Genomic DNA, 11,587 nt, shown 5'->3' with positions numbered 1-11,587 from the left:
TTCCTAAATTATTTAAATTATAATATAATTATGATATAACTTTTTGTTTGTTTGTTTAAGGGATTTATCTGAATAAATACGTCAAAATTCATATTAAGAAACTTTTCAGATGTTTGCAGTGTCATGCTCCCGTAGCGATTTGACAGTCAGCAGATGATAAAAGCATCACAACGAAGATCACATCGCTCCATTGTTGGGTCTTTGTTGTTGTTGATTTTCTTTGGCACAGAAGGAATTCCACTAGTCAGCTTCAAATTCCCACATGATCCCTCCAACCCTTCAGCGGCTCAAGGTCGTTTCAGTGTCCTGATCTCCAGCCCCCTCATGACTCTGTTTTCACCAGCAGGCTGATAAGCATCGCTCTCGTGCATATCGCTGAGGAGAACTGAAGACTATCAGTGAGATAAGAGGATGATTTACACAGGAACATGTGACGGGGTGAGAGCGCTGAGCTCAGGGTTACTGCTGAGACAGCAGAAGGTAACTGGACGTATGTTACCGCATTTCAGGACAAGAGCTCAAGTTCAGTCCATCTAAATTAAAGCAGAAGATTAACCAAGTTTTCACATTTAAAATAATTAAATCACTTAATTTTAATAATTCATTTGAATTCAGTTGCGAACAGTGTTATAAAATAAATACTTTTCTTAATTATGACTGCCGTAAGTCTGAAGTTTCGGTTTGAAACTGGCCGATATTGTGCTCTGATCCTGTGACCGCTCTAACACACTTTGCTGTTATGGCCAGAATGCAAGGAAAACCTGTTGAGGTGATGTTTAACAAATTTGACAGGGAAATAATATTAATTATTTTCTTTAGGGAATATGTCAGGGATGTTTGTGCTCATGTAAATCGTGAATGAAAAGTGAGATTCGAACGAATGTCCGTTAGTGAACTAATTGTATACACTATTTTTATCGTAATTCGGTCAGAAACGTCAAGATTGTGAGATGAACAAATCGTTTTGGATTAAAAGGCTTGGATATTCCATTTCCTTGGACTTTTGGGGATTTATCAACAATTTGTTTTGGACAATTTTACCGAAGCGGATAAAGGGAAGATTTTGAAGTTAAGTAAATATCCTAAATCGGCGCTGCCCAGTTCAGGTAACTAACAACTAGATTACAGTTTTATGACTGCTAAAAATCATATTATGCTTTGTGTGTGCGCTTAATGGAATCCCGAAAGTCTAAGCTTTTCAACGATGTGCCGCATGACCGTATATTTTGAAGATTTAATGCTTCAAAGTTACAATGACGTAATGCAGCCTCACGTGCAAGCCCCCCCCCCCCTGCAAGGGTGTACCGTGTACGGCACAGTGCTCCTTATCAGGTTAAATATCAATGCAAAGACTTCTTTTAAAGGTTTTTTATTTTTTCAAGAGTTAAGTGCAAATTTCAGAATTGTCAAGTCCATAACAAAGAAAATGTGTTTCTTCCTCAAAAGTGCGCATATAAAATTTTTAATAAAATAAATATTATTTGCAAGAAGAATCATCCCTTCTCCATTTTTGGGGTATTATTGCTTTGTGCATTTTAGTTCACAGAAATCCTACAAAAATATTTTTGGTCATATCGTTTTCCCTTGTCTAACACAGCATGAGTATAGAGTAAAGAGTATACTATATTTTTCTGATATCTAGACTCTATCATCAGGGGTTTATGAAAATATAAAAACATGGTTCAATATGTCACAGGTCGGAGCGGACCACAGGTGTCGTGTGTCACGCCCCTTCCCAGTTTCCACCTCGAGGAGGTCCCAAAACTACCCCAATGACCCGACACACAGAGAGCGTAAGTATACTTAAAACAAACTTTATTTATATTACTTAAAAAAATACGGGGAACATGGGTAGATCTCTTCAAAAACACCTATTTTGAGCAAAAAGCTGAGATAATTCCATTTTTGCGAAGGACTTTTGATAGAGATCAGATGCATAGCGATCTTTAAAACATACACAGAGTTCTTTCTCTTTCACGTGAGGCACTACTTCCGGGTTGTATAAGTTGCGGAAGTGCGCCACCTGGTGGATAATAGCGGTATTGCGGAAAGACGGAAAATCTCGTCATTGGCGGGTTAGCGTTTTCTCTTAATTGACGAGATATCTTTGTCAATGGCGGCGAAAGAGTTAAATTGTCTGTTATATTATAAAACATCTTTTTATAGTAAACTCTCTATTGACATCTATTAAAAATGGCCTCTTGTCTCCTCATCAGAATAATGTCAGTACTAATGTTCAATATATTTATTATTGGTCCTATAGACCTTTTGCGAGTCGACGTCACAGTTACGTCACACGCGCATGTGGTGGCAGAAAAACAGTGGAAATGAATGAGAAACAAGTGAAACGAACAATATAACTCACTAGAAAATGTTTTGTTGTGCTGTTGAGTGTCAGAATAGGAATGGCAAAATATATGACCTTCATTTTTGTAGTATACCGTCGAAGACACCATTTGAAGATAAATGTAGGTGTTTATGGTTGCAATAAGCCCTCATCAACCGGACAGACTGGAGTGATGAAATCATCTGAAAATCTTTGAATAATTTGAATATAAAATAATTAGAGAAGATATCCGGTGTTCTGTCGAAGTCTGATCCCTCTATGTGTTTCTTATAGTGTTTTCATCACGTTACGTTTATAATTTATTTAGAAAGATTAAAGATTTAAATTAGTTCATTCATATTACCATTTATTAAAGTTTTCGTATTTTTTTCGTTTTCTATTACTTCTTTTGACCTTATATCTTAGCCTATATCTTCTTCCTGTTTGTTCTAAATTATGATGTTTACTAATAAATATATAAACATACACTGTCAGAAAAAAGGTGTCAAATTTGTACCTTTTGGGGTACAATGGCTTGTCACTGGGGCAGTACCCTCAAAGGTACACTCATTGTACCCTTTACCATAGGTACATATAAGTACCCTTGCTGATTGTACCTTTCAATGACAAAAATGTACCTTTGGTGACTAAATTGTACCCTGTACTCCAATGGTACCATAATGTACCTTCATAAAAGGTGCAAATTTGTGCTTTTAAGGGTACTGCCCTAGTGACAAGCCTTTTGTACCTTACAATGGCAAATTTGTACTCTAGACTGTGCAGCACATTAAAAAGGCCAAAATGCTGTTCTTTTACATTTATTAAATATTTTTTAAAAATCCTCACATTTTTCATATGAACATTAAGCACTGTATTACAAATGTCTCATAGCAGGATCAAAAGTTAATACACTTTTAAATATACAGTTTTAAACAGCAAGCATCACATGTTAAGCTTTTTTTTTTTTCAAAAAAAGTACAACATGTCATTTCGTTTTTTATATAAAACATAACATTAAAGTAAACAGTACTTCAAAACAGTACTCAAATTTTCTTTCCTTAAAATCACAAAGCAGTTGTTTTTTCCACAACAGTACACAATTCATTAACTTTATACTCTTAAATTTTAAAAAAAAACATTTTATCACCACCACACATTTCACACAACTACACATGTACTACACAATTCATTTGAACTTCTTAAATATTCTTGAGGATCACAAACATTTTATCATCAAGAGAGTATGTGTCAAGGGCCTGAAGTCCATCTCTTGCCCTGGTTTTATAAAAATCCGATCAGGGTCAACTTTGATTGTGTATGCATGAAAGTGTGAATCATACACCACTGGTATTATACGCCGTGAATAGTCTGTTTAATACCATCTACTATTACCTTGAACCCTTCACTTTCAAGTTTCCTGTGTTTATGATAGACATGACATCTGAAAGACTTGTATACAGTAAAAGATGACTTACAGCTATTTAGTCCACATATGATATTGAAATTTAGTTCGTGGTTGTGAACCATACCAACATGTAGGTGAATTAGTTTCATTAAGGTGAAGGTTTTTCTTCTGCACCTTGTGCATGAATAATGTTGTGGCATGTTCAGCACAGGATATTGATAATTCGGGTGACAGTTGTTGGAAGGGGCTTGCCACCCACCTTAATGATCTTGGCTATGGCATGCTGCAAGAAGGTCAGTGTATTCTTCATGCAGGGTGGATAAGCCAAGTTGAAAACATAGTAAGCACTGAAAGCTGCAATTACTGCATCCCTTCTTCAACTCCCATTCCCTGACACACCTCCACCTGATCCACTTTGACAAGAACTTGAACCCTCTTGGAGAAAGCCGTTTTCCAGTCAGTTTCAACCAACTGTATAGTTGGGTATGGAGTATCAGCATCACACTGTAAGATAAAAAGGTTAAACATCTATTAGTAAAAAAATGCACCATTTATCAGAACAGAATGTATCAAATCAGAGCATTACAAGTTTAACAAACTGTACCATACCTCTCCCAGTGTGACGAATCTCTCTGCTTTCTCTTTAAGGATGTGAGAGTCGCACGAAAGTCAGCATCTATTGTAAAAATGTATTAAATTATTCTTCAGAAAGCAAATACAGAATGCTAATTTTATAATTTTATATTGGACTGAATTAAAAGCAAATCAAAACCGAAACCACAAACAAAAGTATCAAATTGCAAAAAAAATTTAATTCCCAACCCTATTTAAAAATAATATTTAGCCTTGATGAGCATAACACATTACAAATTAACAAAATTGGTCCGTACCTGGTAGATCTGCAAGCATCTCAACTCTTGCTTTGTAGATTTTGGGAAGTGAAGCACCTTTGGCACAAGACTGGTAAAGCCCTCCCTGAAGCGCTGGCTTAAGCTGAATGCATTCTGTCAACTTCATCACACAACTGAAAATTAAAAGAAAGAGAAAGTTTACATGAACATACAATTTCAAAATAAATTCAAATTTTAATATGTTCATATTTTCCATTAACATTTACATGACCCTGAATAGAGGATGAATCCTTCCCATTGACAACAATCTCCTGTTAAAACCAAATAAAATGTGCATAATTATGATACTAGAAGAAATACAAATTTTACTTCAAACCACACCAACCTATAAATTTTTATGATTAAAAAGAAAATGGTTAAGAAAATGCACTCACAGACAAAATTATATCTCCAATGACATTTAGAAAGATTGAGGTGAAAATTTCTTTAGTTTTTCATACCACAATTAGGGCTGCACGATAAATCGCATGTGTTTGTCACGCTCATCTCCTCAGTAATGCCGGTTCCTTGATTAGTATTAAATCGCCATCAGCTGTTTTCAGATGGAGCAGCTTTAACTGCACAGAGCCATAGGTCACTGACAATCGTGGCAATTTCGCATTATCACGGACGTATCGCCTGCGATATGTATGCGATATGGCCCAGCTTGTCAGAGAACTAAGGCTCTGTGCAGTTAAAGGAATAGTCTACTCATTTTCAATATTAAAATATGTTATTACCTTAACTAAGAATTGTTGATACATACCTCTATCATCTGTGTGCGTGCACGTAAGCGCTGGAGCGCGCTGTGACGCTTCGATAGTTTAGCTTAGGCCCATTCATTCAATTGTACCATTTAGAGATAAAGTTAGAAGTGACCAAACACATCAACGTTTTTCCTATTTAAGACGAGTAGTTATACGAGCAAGTTTGGTGGTACAAAATAAAACGTAGCGCTTTTGTAAGCGGATTTAAAAGAGGAACTATATTTTATGGCGTAATAGCACTTATGGGAGTACTTCGACCTGGCGCAGTAACACCCTCCCTCTCCCATTACGAGAGTGAGAAGGGGAGCGGACTTTTCAGGCGAGTCGAAGTGCTCCCAAAAGTGCTATTACGCCATAAAATATAGTTCCTCTTTTAAATCCGCTACCAAAAGCGCTACGTTTTATTTTGTACCACCAAACTTGCTCGTATAACTACTCGTCTTAAATAGGAAAAACGTTGATGTGTTTGGTCACTTCTGGCTTTGTCTCTGGATGGTGCCATTGGGTGAATGGGGCTGGGCTGGATGCTGTCGTGGCGTCGCGGCGCGCTCCGGCGCTTGCGTGCGCGCACGCAGATGATGGAGGGATGTATCCACAATTCTTAGTTAAGGTAATAACATATTTTAATATTGAAAATGAGTAGACCATTCCTTTAATGTCGCGCCATCTGAAAGCAGCTGTTGGCGATTTAATACTAATCAAGGAACCGGCATTACTGACGTGATGCGCGTGGTATCGCATGCGATTTATCGTGCAGCCCTAACCACAATATATACCCATACCCTATGTCAAATATTTGTGGCCCTTGATTAATAAACTTGTTGAACTACAAATGAATTCACTTACCCCATAAATAGATGAAACCATGTTCTCTGTTAGGCCACAATCTATTGTTTCACCATCAACCTCATTCTCTGTAAAAAGGAAAGAGTGGTCAGTATGAGCAATGATATAACAGCAACAATAAAATCAATGCCTTTAAACTTTTATTTAATTTTCCGATAGTCCAAAATCTCTACCGGTTGACAAATTTCTACTGGTTTATCATATCTACCGGTTTATCGCCCACCCCTAAGTCTGTGTATTATAAAGTAATGCATTTGAACTGCTTGTGAATGACATCAAATACTGCAAGTGTAATTAAAAAGCATACAGAGCAGTCTACACTCGATTTTAGTTTTGAGGTAACAGACAGTTAATACATCTGGCGGTCTCCGCAGCGCGAATACACCTACTGTGTGAATTCGTGTTCGACTACTGTTAACAAAAACTTCTGAACAACTTGGCAGAGTAATAAAAAAACACAGTATTGTTATACGTTTCTTGTTATGTGTTTAACAGCGAGCCGACCCACTTTGCGCAGTGGCACGCCTCTGACTTACGTTAAGAGCTTTATTATGTAACTTAAATTCAGACACATGAAATACATGCGTGATGCGTCAAATCATACCAGGTGCTCACTCGCGTCCCAAGTGAACAAGGGCACGGGAATAGACGGGTTGCACGGCGACGTCACTAACTGGTTGCGCGCGCAACCGAGAGGCAGAAAGAAGAGACGTGCATTGTGTTGTATGCTAGTAGCGGTGTCTGTAATTTCAAATGCCAAGGAATTGTTGCGTGGAAAATAGTACAAACAGAGTCAGTGCTGGGTGCCTGATGTTAACATACCAGTAGATGCGACTGTCACAGCCGGGGGCGGACCCGAATATGCTACTGGGCCGCGCCCCTCTTAACTCTTCCACCTCGAGGAGTTTCCCAAGACCACCCCAATGACCAGACAGACGAGTATACTATAATTAAAACAAACTTTATTAAATATTTAAAAGGGGAAAGGGGGAAGGGAAAAAGGGAACTTTAAAACTAATGTCTCTTCTTTGCCTCCAGGGCCACTTGGGGAAAAGACTTGGGGCCGGGGCTCTGACTCAACAACCCGTGGCGCGCTCCGCTTCTCCTCGAGGCAGAATCGAACACAGACAGACCAGGGCACACCCTCCACTGATGTCCGCAGCCCTGGGGGATCCTCGTTCCCACACAGGGCCTCACTGGTTCAGGTAGGTAGTTGCTGCAAGCATAGAACAGATTAGTCCACATGTTGCGTTACTCACAGTGCCGGGGGATCCTCGTTCCCACACGGAACTCCACTATTTCAGGTAGTTTGTTGCTATAAGCACAGAACAGGTTATTACACAGGCTGCGTTACTCACAGTGCCGGGGGATCCTCGTTCCCACACGGAGCTCCACTGGTTCAGGTAGGTTGCTGCTATAAGCACAAAACAGGTTATTGCACAGGCTGCGTTACTCACAGTGCCGGGGGATCCTCGTTCCCACACGGAGCTCCACTGATTCAGGTAGGTTGCTGCTATAAGCTCAGAACAGGTTATTGCACAAGCTGCGTTACTCACAGTGCCGGGGGATCCTCGTTCCCACACGGAGCTCCACTGGTTCAGGTAGGTTGCTGCTATAAGCACAGAACAGGTTATTGCACAGGCTGCGTTTCTCACAGTGCCGGGGGATCCTCGTTCCCACACGGAGCTCCACTGGTTCAGGTAGGTTGCTGCTATAAGCACAAAACAGGTTATTGCACAGGCTGCGTTACTCACAGTGCCGGGGGATCCTCGTTCCCACACGGAGCTCCACTGATTCAGGTAGGTTGCTGCTATAAGCTCAGAACAGGTTATTGCACAAGCTGCGTTACTCACAGTGCCGGGGGATCCTCGTTCCCACACGGAGCTCCACTGGTTCAGGTAGGTTGCTGCTATAAGCACAGAACAGGTTATTGCACAGGCTGCGTTACTCACAGTGCCGGGGGATCCTCGTTCCCACACGGAGCTTCACTGGTTCAGGTAGGTAGTAGGCGAAGCTCTCGTTGTCACGCCCCGGGCGCAAAGCTTGATTTTCTCTCTCTCTCTATAGGATTCAGGCCGCAACAGATGTCACCATCTCGCGTCTCGTCGGAGGCTGGGCAGTTCGAACGCTATAAGCACAGCATACGCACAGCAAGTCAAGCGTAAACACCATCAATCAGTGAAACTCACCCACAGCACTCTTATACCACGTCACGTGAATTCTTTAAATCGTCCTTGCCACCTGACCACGACGACCTCGAGAGATCGGTTGGGCAACAGCTGGATCCCAAGGGAGGGAGAGATGTATGGTATTCACAAGCCCAGCGTGTCGGTTATCACTTCCCTGGCTCACCTGCACTTCCTCTTTCCCACAGGGCCACTGGTTTACTGGCGGCCGGTGTTTCGTCCACGCTTCTGGTCAACCACGGCTCACCCACGCTCTCCTCTCCAGTGGGGCCAGGGACCTCACGAAACACAAGAACACACACCAGGGTAATCTTTCAAACAAGACATTTGCAGAGAAGTATCACAGCGGCTACTCACGCTTAGTTGCCAATAACCTCTGTTCACGGTGCTCTCGACGGCTCTGTGTCCACTCTTCCTTACATAAACTCCACAATACCCCTACGTTCGCTGACTGCCTCTCACTCCCTTCCCCAGGAGAGCGATCCGACCAGCGTGATCCGTCTGCAAAGCAGCAACACAACGTACACAACGTATGCCAACGACACCCCGTTTAATGTCTGCAAAGGTGTCTTTATACCCTGACTCTTCTCCTCGTTAGCCTATTAGCAACCGCTGTATTAATTTGCCCCACCTGAGCGTGATCAGGCTTAATTTTGCCTTTGGGGAAACCCCGGAAACGAAGTGTGGAAGCCGGATTCCGCCCGTCGTCCCAATAAAATGTGGAAGCCGGGTTCCGCCCGTCGTTCAAATAAACGTCACCTGTGACATCCTCCCCCGCCGAAATGGTTCTAGTCCCTAGAACCGCTTCCTGTAACCCACTCTCCATACCGGATGGGCGGCCGCCCCCGGGTCTCACGCTGGGGGCGCTGTGGTGGGGGCTCTGGGGCTTCTTTGGCAGGTAAGTCATCCAGCTCTCCTGGAGCCTCTGGGGCTCCTTCAGCAGGTAAGTTATCCGGCTCTCCTGGAGCCTCTGGGGCTACATCGTTCACTGGACCCACTACGACAGGTAAGTTCTCAGGCTCCCTTGGGGCCACTCGGGCCAGCCCCTCCGCCGGGCCTCTTGGAAAGATGACCCACCCTCCATACCAGGGGGTAACAGCCTCCGGCTCCTTAGGAGCCACCTCTGTAGCTAGTGGGGGATAATTTGGACAAGGGCGGATCATATTCCGATGGACCACCCGATCCGGCCCAGGCTTCCCTTCGGGCCGGATCGTGTAGACCGGCTGTCCCGGTCTCTGCTGCCGTTGCACAATGTACGGCCTCGCCTCCCACCGATCACTCAGCTTGCCTCCGCCTAGTCGCCGATTGTCCCGGACTAGTACCCTTTCTCCAGGGAGCAGGGGGGCATCCCGCGCCGTTCTATCATACAACCTCTTGTTCTTCTCCCCGGCTGCCTGGATCTTCTTATTGACCTGCTCGTAGGCGAAGTGGAGACGATGGTGGTGCCGTCCCACCCACTCGGTCACGTTCCCTTCTTTCTCACCTCCCGCTGCTCCCAATAGGAGATCTGTGGGCAAGCGGATGTGTTTTCCAAACATCAAGTACGTAGGGGCATACCCCGTTGTACTGTGCACGCTGTTATTATAGGCTTGTAATAGATTCGGCAAAGCACTCACCCAATCATCCTGGCGTCTCTGGTCCAGAGTGCCCAGCAGACTCAACAGGGTCTGATTGAAGCGTTCACACCCTCCGTTTCCTTGGGGATGGTACGAGGTCGTATGGGTCTTTACACAACCGTACAGTTGGCATAGCTCTCGGATGATGCGGGACTCGAAGTTCGGGCCCTGATCTGAGTGCAGGAACTCAGGGCACCCAAATGGCTGGAACACTGCCCTCCATAATGCTGTGGCGGTGGTACTTGCTGTCTGGTCGAGGGTGGGAATAGCCCAGGCGTATTTGGTGAACAAGTCCGTCACCACTAAGATGTTCTGGTACCGGTCCTTGGGACGACTCAGGGTCAGATAGTCCATCGCCACAATATGGAGGGGGGCCTTTGCGAGGATTGGGACCATCGGTGCTCGGGGTTCCTGCCGGGGTTTAAACAGAGTACATCGGGGACATGCTTGAATGAACGTACTCACGGAAGTCTCCATTCCTGGCCAATAGAAGTGTCGGCGTAGCAACGACATGGTGCGTTCCTGCCCCTGGTGTCCCATCTGGTCATGGTAGGCCTCTAGCAGTGCCCGAACTTGGCTGGCCGGTACCACAATCTGGCTAACCTCCTCGTCGGTCCCCGGGTCCCGTATGGCCCTACACAATACACCTTCACTCAACTTCAATTTCTACCATTGTCCCAGTATTTTTCGAACCACCTCTGTCTGGGCGTGTCTCTCGGCGGGGGTCGGTCGCAGGGCCTGCCGAAGCCACTCGCCCAGATTCCTCAGCTCTCGATCATCCTGCTGTATAGCGTTCCAACGCTGGGGGTCCCATCCCCAACTTACAGGTGCTGCCTCCCGTTGGCTCCCAGGTGCCTCCACTACGCCGACCATCAGTACTTACTCTCCTTGTTCTCCCTCAAATGGGGCCGGGCCCCTAGAATCGGCCCTAGCTGTCAACCTGGTGAGGGCGTCGGCGTTGGTGTGCTCCCGGCCCGGTCGGTACTGCAGCTGGTAGTTGTAATTGGCTAGCTGGGCCACCCATCGCTGCTCTACCGCTCCCAACCGGGCTGTCTGCAAATGTACCAGAGGGTTGTTATCGGTGACCACGGTTACCTTGGCTCCCCAGAGGTAATCCTTGAATTTCTCGCTCAAGGCCCACTTCGGCGCCAGCAGTTCGAGCTTGAAGGAACTGTAATTTGCGTCGTTTCGTTCAGCGGGATGGAGGCTCCGGCTGGCATAGGCGATCACCCGTTCCACTCCATCTTGTTTCTGTGCAAGCACCGCTCCCAGGCCCAGATTACTGGCATCTGTATAGAGAAGGAAGGGTTGAGAGAAGTCAGCATACGCCAAAATCGGGGCTTGTAAAAGTTCTTGTTTCAGGACCCTAAAGGCCGTCTCACATTCTGGGGTCCATCCCACCGTGGGGGATCCTCGTCCCCTTGGTCGTCCCGTCCCGACCAGTAGCTGGTTCAAGGGTTTGGCGATCTTAGAGAACCCTTTAATAAATCGTCGGTAGTAGCCGACAAAGCCTAAGAATGATCTCACTTGCCTTACAGTCCTGGGGACCTC

At 44.5% G+C, this 11,587-nt stretch overlaps 1 long non-coding RNA gene across 1 annotated transcript; it reads right to left on the bottom strand.

The window, feature by feature from the left end:
- Nucleotides 1-3,160: 3,160 nt before the first annotated feature.
- On the bottom strand, nt 3,161-4,869 carry LOC141369358 (uncharacterized). Its single transcript, XR_012373031.1, has 3 exons — nt 4,622-4,869; nt 4,341-4,407; nt 3,161-4,235 (listed from the first exon to the last, which is right to left on the bottom strand). It is a non-coding gene; the product is annotated as an uncharacterized lncRNA (long non-coding RNA).
- Nucleotides 4,870-11,587: the final 6,718 nt, after the last annotated feature.

The sequence above is a fragment of the Misgurnus anguillicaudatus genome, chromosome 13, assembly GCF_027580225.2.
Source record: "Misgurnus anguillicaudatus chromosome 13, ASM2758022v2, whole genome shotgun sequence".
Taxonomy (NCBI): domain Eukaryota; kingdom Metazoa; phylum Chordata; class Actinopteri; order Cypriniformes; family Cobitidae; genus Misgurnus; species Misgurnus anguillicaudatus.
The sequence above is the reverse complement of the archived record's forward strand: the minus strand, read 5'-3'. Positions and strand labels throughout refer to the sequence as shown.